Source organism: Aotus nancymaae, unplaced genomic scaffold (genome assembly GCF_030222135.1).
Source record: "Aotus nancymaae isolate 86718 unplaced genomic scaffold, 86718_ANA_hifiasm-v0.15.2.pri h1tg000033l, whole genome shotgun sequence".
NCBI classification, from domain to species: Eukaryota; Metazoa; Chordata; class Mammalia; order Primates; family Aotidae; genus Aotus; species Aotus nancymaae.
The window spans coordinates 32,524,580-32,537,351 of NW_026988447.1; the positions used below are offsets into that span (position 1 = coordinate 32,524,580).

Below are 12,772 nucleotides of genomic sequence, written 5' to 3' on the forward strand. Positions count from 1 at the left end.
GTGCCTAATTGTATGTGTTATACTTTTATATGACTGGCAGAGCAGTAGATTTGTTTATACTAGCATCACCACAGGCCCGTGAGTTTGTGCTACAACAATCTGACAATTACATTGTCACTAGGCAAGAGGAATTTTTCAGCTCCATTATAATCTTATAGGACCACTGTCATATATGCAGTCAATCACTGACCAAAACATCATATGGACAGCATGATTCATCATTTTCCAACAATGAATTACATAATAAAGGAAATTCTTAGCAACAGAACTAATTGTATAATTCTGAACATCTAATTAAAATACTTGTTTTGAGAATATTTAGGTTAGTTCTGGTTTGATTTTTTTATTTGTACTTATGAAAATATTTGTTTTACTTTTATAACTTGCATAGATTTTGCATAGTTTTGATATAGCCATAAAATTAATAATTATATCAAACTTCTGATGTCCTTGTAATGTTTATAGTGTCTTATTAGAATTATTTGGTCTTTACAACACTTTCAATTCAAGACAATCTTACTTTTTAAAAAATTGTTTATTTTTAGCTAATTTATTCTTTAGATTTCAAATGCACATTTGAGATTAACTTAGTAGTTGATGCATTTCAAAAATAATTCTTTTGGTGGGTATATGTGCCAAGACAAACTAGATTTTTAACTGAATATTTCCCATTTTTTAATCTTTTAAAAATACTTCATCACCAAACTTAATTTTTTGTATTTTTATTAGAAACTACAAATATGCATTGCTTGTATTTAATTTAAATTTTAAGTTTATTAAACAAATGTATAATATAAATTTTAGTCCAGTAATTTCACATGGCTATCCCATTTGACATGCAAATTTGTATGCCTAGACACAATTTCTTCCAACATATTTAAATAATATATTTAATAACTTATTTTAATTAACTGCAGAGTTTGATAGAAAATCAACTATTTTGGGGCTAAGGTAAAATTTAGTTATCTTACTATTGCACCCAATAAAGTCACATACACACGCACATAATTTTTTTTTCCTATTCATCTTATACAGATATAATTTTTTTTACCTCAATCTCCATCATGGTTACATAGGTGCTTAGATTTTTTAAAACTTTTATTGTACCCTTTTATTGTACTCTATTCTTTAAAGAAGTACAATATGGGGGGAGAAATGCCACATATAGGTGAAGGGGAGGAAGGCAGCAAATCACACTGCCACGTATGCACCTATGCAACAATCTTGCATGTTTTTCACATGTACACCAAAACCTAAAATGCAATAAAAAAAAAAAGAAGTACAATATGCTACAGGTTTGTTATACTTCAAGAACAGAGAAATGAATTAAATTAATTGAATTAATAAATTAAATGACTTACTTTTAGTGAATCTATTTCTTTTCTTCGCAATTGGCTGCAAAAGTCCAGATGTTTAATAACCATTGCTACCACGTCCTCAATCCATCACAGCGTCCTGAGAATCATGGAACTCACTGTGTGGGAGGGAGCTGTGGAAAGCCAGGGTGAATGGGGACAGCATGTGAGGGGGCTGGTCAGGCCCCTGCACCTCGTGTCACTGGCTTCTGGGAGCACAGGATAAGGCTGGGCACAGAGGCCTCTTCTCTGTCCAGGCACCAGCAGGGGAGCTCCATCCAAAGGAAGCCAGGGCTGCCCACCAGCCTAGCCAGAGAGCATGATGGTCCAGGACTGGCCGGAGGAAGGAAGAGGAGAAGAGAAGTGCCTCTGGTCTGTCACCACACTTAGGTCCCCTGGCCTGCTTCTGCCACCTGCAGTGGCTAGGGAGCTGGCCTCAGCCCTCTGAGGGGCAACTGGCATTCAAACCGGCCTTGACTTCTCAGCCTTCTTCTCAGATCTCACTGCCTCATCATGGGCTTTCTGCTACTCGGCAGCTTTTTGGCCTCTTGACATTTTCACCTTTTGCCAAACATGATCTTCAGGTACAGGTACTTCTCTGGCTTTTTCATCATCATAAGGGCCAGGCGCTTGGCCTCTCTATCTCCCCCTCCTGGGCCAGCTGCTGCTTCTCCTCCAGCTTCACGGGTCCTGCTATCACCCTGGGCTGCCTCCTTTACATCCTCTCTTCCTCCAGAGCTGCCAGCCAGGCCTCTTCTTCCTTTTCTGAACCAGCCTCCTCTTCATTCCCCCACCTTCATCACCATCACCTTTGTTGTCTTCCTCCTCCTTCTCTACTTACTCATTCAAGTTCACTGGGTCCTCTCCAGAAGCTTCAACTTCTCAGGTGGGATGTAGTCTCCTTCCTCCTTAGTCACAAAGGGTGAAGGGTGTAGGGGTAGCTGCACTGTAGGGACGTACTCTGCTACAGGGAAGTGCAGTTTAGCGTTTATGAAGTCAAACACCCAATGGGGCTGCATGTAGTGTCTGCCAATAATAGAGGCCTGCTGCCCAGGCCAGTCGACAATCTGGTGGGTGCTGCATAGGTGGCACCGATGCACAAAGGCTTGTCCCAGGATATGTCCCCCAAAAAACTCCTGATGACGAAGGCTAGGGCCTCACGGGGCACCTGTTAGTTAAAGAACTTCAAGTCCTCGAAAAGCTTCTTGTGCTTCTCCTTCACCTCCAACTTCTTCCTGTGGTCCTCTCCTGCACAGCCATCTCCCCATCAGCGGGAAACTCGTCCACCTCTGCCTCCTCCTATGTGGCAGCCAGCACCATGTGGGCCAAGCTGGCACAGAGGGCTGTCAGTTTCTCCATTGGGTTCTACGAGTCCAGCACGTAGGTGCCCTCACTGGTCTTTGCCTCTGCTTGGGCCTGACCCTCAGCTTGAGGGAATAGTGAACGTTTAGCGACTGGTAGTGGCTGAAGTTCATTGACGAAGCCCAGCAGGGTGGTATAGAAATAGGCAAAGGTGGCCATTCCTCTGTAATCCACATCTGTCGAGTGGTCGTGGGAGAAAGCATAGGTGGTGATCCACACGATGGGCTGCTCCAGCACCTCAGCCTGGTAGTAAATGCCTTTGATGGACAGGAAGACCTTGCACAGGGCACAGGCAGCGATGATGTAATGTGTGAACTCCACTGCGAGCCCGCGGCACAGGTGAATGGTCCGCACATGGAACTTGCCAGTCCGGGGAAAGGTGAAAAAGAGGGAAGCATATGGAAAAGGTGGCGCCCAGGTTCCCGCGGGCGTCAGTGGAAGTGGGGTACCGTTCCTTGATGATGTGGTCATGTTTCTAGTCGGCCTTATTTTCCTTTAGATGTTCCTCGGCGTTCCGCTCGCTCTTCCCATACAACTTCCGGGGCTTCCCGACAGACGCTTTGTATTCCCGGAACTTGTTGACGATGGGTTCTTGGAGGAGAAACCCCGGTGTCTTCAATAAGGTAAAAAGTTTGGACCGGAGTAGAACCGTTGTTAATCTAATTCCTGTGTTTGTGCTCATGAGGATAAATGCCCATCAGGATGCACGGCCGCCTCGTGTCAGCCGTACTCAGCTGGAGCTTCTTCCCTGCTTTGCTTCCAGTGATGTGGTTGGCCGGTGCGCTGTGTTCCTGCGGCTACTTCTCAAGGCTCCCCGTGGCTCCACGTTGAGGAGCCCACGAGCGCCCGCGGACTGACAGCACCACTTTCTCCGGGAGCCTGTATTTGTCCTCTGGTAAGAATCTTTTACTCTCTAAATATAAACAAAACTTTATATTAATTAATTTCGGAACATTTAAAAATTAGTCTTCAGTTTTAAAATTTATGTATTTCAAATTCGGGGATAAAAAATGTATTGCAAAAAATGTTTGCATTGCCTTTTAATGATCTATGGGTTTTTCTATTATGGTTCAAGTAACTATTATTGAAAAAAAAATATTTAATGGTCTCATTCCTGTAAAGTTCAAACAACATGATATTCACCGTCGTGGTCTTTCTGAAACTGCAAGCCGTTTTTGTGTTTGTTTTCTATCCCACTGGGCACATAAAGAGATAATTAGACAGCCATAGGACAGTACAGAACAAATGCAGGCAAAAGTCAAATCTACAAATGATGTACTCTTCCCTCTATATCCAACCCAATATGTGAGCACCTTTAACTTATTTTTAGAAAAATTATTTCACAAAAACCAAAGCAAAAACAATGCATATACCGAAGCACAAACAGTAAAATAATATATTGCATGCAGTAATTAGAGTGTTCCCTTGAGACATCTCATTTGCCGAGTAAATCTCTTCCTCGGAGTTAACCATTGTTAACATTTTGGTGCATGTCATGTTTACCTTTTAAACCATTTAAATTGCATTCACACAATTTATGTGCATATACGCTCATATATTTTATTTTGCAACTTTCTCTTTTTTGCTAAGCAAAATGCCACTGATGTATTTCCAGGTCAGTGCTGCCCATCTACCTTGTGTGTATAATGGTTCCAGAGTATTTCTTACTATTACCAGATCATACTTTATTTAATCATTTCTCTACTTATAAATATTTATTTTTTTCTATACCAAACATTCAGGAATTTTTTCATACAGAATTAACTAGAAAAATTTCTATGGGCAAATTCTTAAATATTTCTCAAATGCTGTGTAGGATTCCCTTATTATTTATGCTTTCAGTGTCTCTTCTGAATTTCTCCATTGAAACATCTTTCACTTTGATTCAATGATATATTTATAAGTTTATATGCTACACTAGTGAATGAGTTCTTTTCTGGCAACTGAGTTTCCAAAACACCATCTATTCTTAGGAAATGTATTTTGAGTTCAAGGATAAATAAATAAATGAATTTCTCATCACCAAGTGACTTTTGTTCAGTTGCCAAATACATTATTCATATTCTCTTAGTTAAGGCTATCAAAATTAACCATTGCTATATAATTTTTACTTTTTTCTTTTATGCATAGCCTAGTAATCTTCCCCTCTGTGTTTTTATAATTCATTTGGAACCAGTTGAGCTAGAGGCTGGAGAAAGCAGGCTAGGGTCAGAACTGCAAGCTCTCTGTCCTTATAATCTTAAGTGCAAGAGATGAGAGACAAACACATAGGTATGTATGTGTAAATGTCCACATATTTTATTAAGAAAAACTGGAGCATTATAGTAACCTATAATGAAGCGACATAATTTGTCAATTACCATATTGTGCAGAACCTTGTATGTAATAATTTGTGGGGTTTTATGCTAATGACACTGAGATCAGCTTAATGTTTTTATGCAGTGAGGGGACATGTTCAGGTTGTCGTTTTAAAAATCTAACTCTAGCTATAAAGGAAGCTGAAAAGGGTAAAAATAAATGCAGGAATGTATAAGGATGTTGCATCAATACAGAAAAAATGAGACAATAGTTTGGATACAAGTAGTAAGAATGGAGATGGAGAGAAGTTCTTAAATACATGGGTGATATTGGCAGGACTTGATGTGAGGCTAACTATGGGGCTATCAAGGAAAGAGAATTTGGCAAGGACTAGCTGCACCTTTTTAGATTTTGGCTTTAGTATCTGAACAGATGACAGAACAAAGATTGGTTTGATTGAAAAGATAATGAGCTCAGATAGGCAGTTGGGTTTTGGGTTTAAGGAATTCAAGTTGTAGATACTTAATAAGTAGTTGTATACACTGATCTCGAATTCAGTAGGCTTTCATATGCATGAGAGGAGTGTGAAAACCCTAGCTTCAAGAATTAACAAAAATTCAAATATACAATGATAATTAATGGAGAAGGATTAGGGGTATGGACAAAATTATTTATATAATTGTGAAAAAAACTATAGTTCCTTCTAAAACTTCCCACAGATAAGTAATTATAAAAAAGTCTATATAAAAACAATTAGATAACATTAAAATACTATTTTAATATGTCTGAATTTTTGACAAAGAAAATTAAAATATAAAGTTTTGGTGTTTATTTTTATTTGCTGTGTTTTAAAAATAAGCTTTAAACCCACCTTATGGAGTTCCTTCTTTGTTATTTTGCATTTCATAAATATGAGTTCATGACAACAAAATAACTTTCAATTTGTGGTACATTGGTGAAAAGGAAAAAAGGTGAGAGGATAATATGATATAATTTGATTTAAAAATGCATGGATGATTTTATTTTTATTTTAACTTTTATTTGAAAACTGAACCCAGATAAGGCCATATTTACTCTACTCCATATAGAGTAGTTCAAAGATAAGATTTCTCAAAGCAGAGCTTTGATGCTCACTCTGAATCAGCAGAAAGGCATTTTATTTAGAAGTCGAAAGTGTGCTTTCACTTCTGTTATTTATGAGTGCTGTCTCACAGTGTCATCACCCTGCATGAAACATTATATCCCTCTGACTTGTTGCAGTAGGTAATAATGCAAAAATATATGTAATAAAAACTGCTACATAGTTCCCCCAAAAGTACAAAAAAATATACTAGCTTTTTACATTGCACAATTGTCCCCACACTCAGTTTCCATTCAAATTGCTGATCAAGTTTCAATAATTTGTTCAAATTTAAGCTTAATGCTCTCTGGGATGTCTACCTAATCTTTAATAAAAGAAGAAGGTAATTGGTTCATTTACAGTTTTATTCATTTAGATTTCTTCAATTATATTTTAATAAGAATTATATTTTATTTGAAGGAAAATTATTTTTCTTCTTAATAGGTGATTTCACTTTAAATTTTAAATAGGAAATACAATTAATTCTTCTTCAAAGGAATGGGATTTGTATTTAAAAATCTGAGTCTCCTTTTGAAAAACAAGCATTACATTTTTTTCCTAAAGTGTTAAACACACACACACACACACACACACACACATATTCGTGTATATACATGTTTTATATATTTATATATACATTTTATATATTTATATACACAAACCTATTTTATATATTTATATATGAGATTTGTTTACATTTATATACGTTTGTGTGTGTGTGTATTATATGAGGTTGGTGAGGTTGGAGAGAGAACAGACTTCAGCTTATATCCTTAATGCTCTGATATACAAGTTGAAGATTTGACCAATGTATCAGTTATTTGAATTTTTAAAATACACACTGGATATTCATAACTGAAATTCTAATGCTGAATATGTTACTGATAATAGGCAATAAAATAAAAGGAAGAATGCATTTTTGAAATAAAGAAAGGACAAAGAGTCAATCGTTTTTGTTTTAAGCTCACTGGTTTTCTTAAATTGACACAGAGAATTCACTCTTCTTGAAGAGGACTGTGAATGTGAACAATCGGCATTATAGGAAAACCTAAAAGCAAGAGCAGTCCCTGAGCACAGCATTCTGATTTGCATTCTACCTAAAATTATACTCTAATAGCTGTTCAGACTCTTGTCCTGTGCTGCAAAATTTCTCTAAATATTTGTCCTGCTCCTGTTAATGCCTATAAAATACATCTCAATAGATATTTTATGCTGACCTCTGTTATGTTTATGACGGAATATACAGAGCAGCAAATAATTTTAACAACTCAAGGAGAGGAGAACCCCTAACACCTCAGCACTATAGAAAATTACCAGAATCTATCTCATCATATATTCATCCATTAACTAATTTAACACCTGTTACTTGTCAGGCTATATTCTACATGCTTGGGATACATTGGTGAGCTAAATAATACTTTATATACATGTGGAACTTAAATTCTAGCATGGCATAGAAAATATTTCAAGGTCTGATATTTCCTGGTTGTACTGAAATATATAGGCGATAGCAAATATAATAATCACTATCGTGACCACGGAATCTTGTCTTCAGTTGGCCACATTTAAGAACATCTTTCTGTATTTGGACATCGTTCAAAGTTCATCCATATCAGGTGATTGCTGTCACACTAAAGAAAAAGTATGCACATTCGAAGGCATATGTAGTGAATCTCTGTATATTGTCTAAAACTCATGCACCAGAATCCCTAGTATTCAATAATGGCCATATGGAATTTTATTTACAATGACATTACAAATCCTTGCTTCAGATATATTTTTTTCCCAGTGGGTGGGGGTTGTTTGTTTTGTTTAAGGCTATCATCTGTGTTCACAGTCTAACACAGTGTTTTGTAGGATAACATTGAAGACATATTGTATGGTCCAGGGGGTGGAAGGAATAAATATTTGACTGTATATATTCTTATGTTATTCGTGAAACTTGTGGAAAGCAACAAGAGAGAGAAATCATGAAGCCAGAAATCTTTAAAAATCACTATTTACAATGTCAATAAAATACAGCATGATGCTCTGTGTTTTTGTTGTTGTAGGAAAAGATGTTTAAGAAGAGATAAATTTATGTGAACTGCTGAGATTTTCTGACAATTTTTATCTCTTTTACCTTCCAAGTGTAAACAAGATAAAAGAAATATTATGGTTGCATTACTGTAGCATTGGCAGGGTTAGCTTTTATGAATGTTATTGCAACTAAAGTTTTTGGTCATTGGAAGCACATTGATCAAGTTCAGCATTTTGAATTTTGCGAACCAAAGAAGCAAGAGAGTACTTTCCTATTATGCCATCTTTCCACTTAATTATAGAGGCAATGAAGTAACTTCATTTATCTGATGATGGTAAGCTAATTTATATAGTAAACGCCAATGCCTGTTATGTGGCAATAATGATGATTACCTGCAAATGTTTCTTATGAACAGTTTCATAGAGTTTAGAAGGCTTCTATTCTTAGATTACTACTTTTTTCTTGTATGAACTATATTAATTGGCACAAACAAACTCAAATAACTCTTTTGGAAGAGCTCTGATATTTGGTATGATTCTTTACCATACTGTTTGTGAGAACCAGATGGAATTAATGAGATTGGTGGAATTTCAGTGCCCAGATTTGATTGCATGAAGGACAGTAGTTTTAGGAATGGAAAACAATGGGAACAATGTGGAAAATAGGTTAGCTGAAAACAGAGGCACACATTTTGGAGTCAAACCACTTGCATTATAATCAAAGCCCTTGACTCTGCCACTTCAAACTGTTACCTAACATGAAAATAGAGATAAGGATTAACTCAAAGGAGTTTTTGTGAACATATAGATAATATAGATAAAGTCCTTAGCACAGTGTCAGGAAGTGGCAATACATTTTATTTGTGTTGTTACTGTTATTTTTGCTGGAATTCCAGGAAAAATTCTAATAATGATTTTTTTTTTTAATTTCCTTAGCTTTAGGGTATTCACAACACTATGGAAACTTAGACTTAATATTTAACTAAAATTTTCTAGATATTTCATGTTTATCCACTCATTTAATTATTTGGCAAGATATTTATTAGGTATCCACTGTGTCAAATGCTGTAACAGAAAATGAAATTGCAGAGATAAAAGACGTAGTCCCTTGCTTACAAATAACTTACAGTTTATTGCCACAGATTGGCTTATCAAGCAGTATAATGAGTGTTATGGTTACATTCTGTAAGTACAGTTAGGAATTATACTGGCATAAAAACAAGGTAAGAGTATTGCTGATATAAAAGATATAACTTAAAGTTACAAATCAGGTATGTACAAAAATAAAATCAACTTCATTGTATAATTGCTCATATTTACTTTGATTGGGAACTCTTTTCTTTTGAGACAGAGTCTTTTTCTGTTGCCCAGGCTGGAGTGCAGTGGTGCGATCCTGGCTCATTGCAACTTCCACCTCCTGAGTTCAAGCAGTTCTCTTGGCTCAGCCTCCCAAGTAGATCAGATTGCAGGCGCACACCACCACGCCTGGCTAGGCTAATAGTTTTGTATTTTTAGTAGAGATGGGGTTTTACCATGTTGGTCAGGCTGGTTTTGAACTCCTGACCTCAAGTGATCCACCTGCCTTGGCCTCCCAAAGTGCTGGGATTACAGGAGTGAGGCACCATACCCAGCATGATTAAGAACTCTTAATATTTCCTATGTAGTGGCAAAGGTACCAGTGTTGCCTGCAGTTATTCCAGTAATTTCAAGTTCAACTTATTTTTTCTCTTTCCTGAGTAAAGGCTTTAGGAGTTTCTGGTTACTACCTCATCCACTAGTAAAAGCTGCCTCTCTCAGCACCTTTTCTTCCCACACTTCTTCGTCACTGCCTGTTCTGAATGAATAATCCTAACAGGTCCTCTGGCCAACTTATTGAGGGGACAGGGAGATAACTCAAGTGTCTCTGTGGAACATTTGATTTATGTCTTTGGTCTTTGGTGGCTTCTGAGAGGAATGATCTGATCACTGGCTCTGACAATGTTGACTTCAGTCACAACCAGGGACTCCTGGGGAGAAAGGAGGAGCCCAAGATTCTGTATGTTTTTGGATCTGGTTTAATTTTCATCCTTGTACAGTTCATGGGTTCTTTTCCTTGACTCATGTGGTATGGTTTCTACTTCTGGCTCTACTGTGGAGAATATGAACAATTAATCCTCCTGGATGACCTGAGCAGCTTCCTGGTATGAATGATTTGTTTCTGTCTTCCACACCTTACAGACTGTTCACACCACAGCCTTAGGTTTCTGAGGTCCTCTTGCTTTACTTGGCAGCTTCTCTAGTGACTGGAAAACCAATCCATGTTTCTAACTAATGTTCCTGGCTTGCCCATTGGAAAACTGATGACATTTATACTCTATGCGGCTCTTGGGAATCCCTGGGAACTATATGTGGCCACTCCTCCTTACCTAGCAGTATCACTCTGTCATCTCTCAGGTCCACCCATACATCATGGGAAGACAAACCTTCTCAAAGGAATAATATAACTCACTCAGTTAGTCTCTAAGTACATTCTTTTCTAATTTTTTACTTTAACTTACTTTTGTCTCCAGCTTAAAGGGCTTCCCAATATTTTGGGTATACTTAATAGAACCTTATAAAGGAGTGGAGCATCTTAGGACAACTCTCTCTATAGGATAACTGCCAAAATAAGTAGTGGCTAAAAATTGACTTTATGATTCTGTAGTTTGGTAATTTGGACTGGGTTCACTAGGTAGTTCTGATTTGAACCAGGCATAGATTATCTCATTCTCACGCATCTGCAGTTGAATGGTGGGCCAGCTGTGACTGGTTTGTTATGATGGATGGGACATCTGGGACCAACTTGGTCTTCACTCTGTGTGTTCTTTTATTTTACATTAGCTTTGCCTAGACTCATTCACTTGGTAGCCCTAGAGTTCCAAAGCCTCATTGTGCCAGCACTTTAAATATCTACTTGCATCAGGTTAAATATCTACTTTTCTACTGTTCCACTGGCCTAAGCAAGTCATAAGCCTTGCCAAGTTTCAAGAGATTTTAACATAGATAAACTTGACTTCTTGGTAAGTGGAGCTGCAGAGCATTTATCTTTTTTTTTCCCAATCTACCATATTTCGTTTGAATAAAACCAGTAGGAATTTAATATTTAAGTCTCAGCAGTTCCTGTATTGAAGTGGTCACATGAGGGTAGGAGGGGCACTGAATTTTTCAACGTATATGTCAACATATTGACGTAAGACACAGGTTCAGCATGGGAAAAATGCTAAGGAATAAGACAGCATAACGTTTTTAGGGAAATTCAAATATTTTTATACTTGACTAGTAAAGGAAGTAAATTAGGGTTCGTACATAGAAAATGCTATTTGGGGTCATGAATAAGTAATGAGTATCTAGAGAGGCCAGGTCATGGGTGACTTAACAGATATCCTAAGAGGACTCTCAAAGGTTTCTAATCAAATAGCTGCTGAGGTTTGCACTTTGGAAAGATCATTCTGCATGCATCATTTGGTAGTTATCAAGACTGAAATCCAGTAGACATTTAGTAGACTGTTATTTGAGTAAGATTCTGTAGTAGATGCTGTTGGTTCTCCACTGGATCTCCTGATAGCAGGCCAATGTGCCTATCCCCTAGCTGTTGTAAGTGCTGCCTGCTAATGGCTCACAGCTACCCCATTTCCTAGATAATTGCTTCAGCTAGCAGAAGCCAACTTTGTTGGAATGTTTTGCACCCACCTACTCATATTGGGGCAGTATCCATCCATGAACGACTGATACAGGGGCACCTTTCCCTCAAAGGGGCAAAACACCACAGCAAGATTTCTATTCCAGAGACCTCATCCTCCAAGGTAGATTCAGCCAAGGCTACACTTTATCATAATTAATATCCTTGCTTGACCCTTCCCTTTTCCCCTCACCCACTTCAGACTGTATATTGTTTTATTAAAAGCTATCCTTTAATATGTAACTAGTACCCAAATTTCTGTCTCAGGCCCTGCTTTTAGAGATCCTAATTTGAGATACATATTATTACTTCCTGAAGTAAGCAACATGCATATTTTTTGTCATCAAACAAAATATATAGCATATTAGCACAGAGCCCTTTCTCAGACCTTTTCTTGTGTTCTCTCTTGGTTTGATGCTGTGAAGATTCCTTACAAAGCATTACTTATCTGACTTACGGAGCACATGTTCTGTGATGGGGACATCAATTTTTTTTTCCTGTTAAGGTTAATTAGTATATGTTTTTGGCCTTATAGACCATAAAATCTTAGTCACAATTGCACAACTCTTCTATTTTGGTGTGAAGAAAGCCTTAGATAATAGATACAGAAAATAAAAATGAATGGTACAAGTAAATAGTGGTATAGAACTATTTCTTACACTATTGTTCCTTTTTCTTATTTGAGTTCCTATGACACTACCTTCATAAACAGGTAGCATCTATCCCATTCATATTGCTGATGCTACATTAAAATTTATGAATAGTTTAATTTATATATAATATTACAACTGTGCAAAGAATTCTCATTTTTCTCTATTCCACTTGATTGTAGAGAATGCAGACATACCTCATTTTATTGCCCTATGAAGATACTGTATTTTTCATAAATTGAAGATTTGTGACAAACTTGTGTCAACCAAG

The 12,772-nt window shown here is 37.2% G+C and overlaps 1 pseudogene; it reads right to left on the bottom strand.

Moving 5' to 3' along the window:
- Nucleotides 1–1,817: 1,817 nt before the first annotated feature.
- LOC105710720 (pescadillo homolog) overlaps nucleotides 1,818–12,772 on the bottom strand; it is a 60,503-nt pseudogene continuing 49,548 nt past the window's right edge.